A 1,428-nucleotide genomic window follows, 5' to 3' on the forward strand; every position below is an offset into this window, starting at 1 on the left:
ATAGCTGCTCCTCCAATCCGATCATCATGAGATGCTCCTCCAGATGATTCTTCACAACAAAGGTCGTATTTGACAAATAAATTTGGGAGCAAATTTTATTTAAATGAAAATTAATTCCAAAATTGTTTAACTCTTTCAAAATTGTAGTGTCACCTCTGTGTGATGCTCGTCTGCGTCCTGCTTCAGATTGCTGAAAAGTTTTTAATCCTCCATGCCAGGTAGCTTGTGCCACTCTCACCATCAGTAACGGTCCTGTAAGACAAAGCAAACATCATATTTGTAGTTTCACATTTACAACTTGAAAAAACTTTGCCAGCAGAGTATCTGTTTCTTATTTTAGTTAAATAATTTGAAAACATTATTTTCGAAATGTTTAAGATACCAAACATCTTTTTTTGAGTGACTTACATGACCGGTCCTGGAGAAATGTACTGGAGAAATGTACGCTCCCTGAAAGGTCACTCAGATTGAAAAGAATATCACAAATCCCCCGGCGTAGATTTCTTTCACCTGCCTGCGTGGTGATGACCTGCAATATCAAATAAATAAATAAATAAATGTATATGGACATCCACTGCTTTATATGATTTGTTATGAGAATTGCAAGTAAACAATGCACCGAGTCTACCAAAGTATAATGATAAAATACACATTCGTGTCCCTCATGTCAGCTCGCGGTCAGATTTCGTTGTGATAACAGAAGCTCAAAATCGACGGACGTTTCATTAAAGTACCGGTTTGAACGCGGTGTGCAATCAGTTTAACGAGGCGCATTTCCGCAGGAGAACGACGGCGGGCTAACTCGGCTACAGTGCTCCCCCGCTAACATGGAAGTCAAAGGCCACCACAAATGATATTAAACTAAACAGGCACTCACGTTAGTTCACTGACTCAATATCCAAACATTAGCGCCAGAAACCGAAGAACAAACCCTTCTGCCATCACTCAAGGCTTCTTCCGACAACTCAAAGCAAGACAAGAACAGGAACTAATCCAACCAATCAAAACGCAGATGACAGGAATCGCAACATCGCATCCCACAATTCCCTGATGACAGGCACAACTTCGTAAAAAAAAGTTAAAAATGGGTCACTTAAACTTAAGTTAGTAAAATAATTGAATTAACCACCCTACTGCAGTCTGTCATAGCAGAAAGAGCAAGAATACCAAGTAAAAGTATGGATAATTTAATATTAATTTCGAGTTGAACCGAATTGGCACGCATTTTAAGCTAGTTTTTCACTCGACAGCATTAGCACTTTAGAAATAGTTGTAGAAATACCGACCTAGTTAAAAAAAACGCGTGAACAACCAACATGTTATGTGACATAAATTATTTTTGAAAAATGAATATAAATAAATTTAAGACATAGTAAACATCCTTACCGTAGTCTTGAAGGGACGTTGGTCACGTACTCCTGGAATGGT

General features: G+C 38.3%; 1 long non-coding RNA gene across 1 annotated transcript; it reads right to left on the reverse strand.

Annotated features, from left to right (window-relative positions):
- Positions 1 to 49: 49 nt before the first annotated feature.
- On the reverse strand, positions 50 to 1,172 carry LOC118598588. The gene is made up of 3 exons (XR_004947632.1): positions 878 to 1,172; positions 409 to 529; positions 50 to 252 (listed from the first exon to the last, which is right to left on the reverse strand). It is a non-coding gene; the product is annotated as an uncharacterized LOC118598588 (long non-coding RNA).
- Positions 1,173 to 1,428: the final 256 nt, after the last annotated feature.

Source organism: Oryzias melastigma, unplaced genomic scaffold, assembly GCF_002922805.2.
Source record: "Oryzias melastigma strain HK-1 unplaced genomic scaffold, ASM292280v2 sc05818, whole genome shotgun sequence".
NCBI classification, from domain to species: Eukaryota; Metazoa; Chordata; class Actinopteri; order Beloniformes; family Adrianichthyidae; genus Oryzias; species Oryzias melastigma.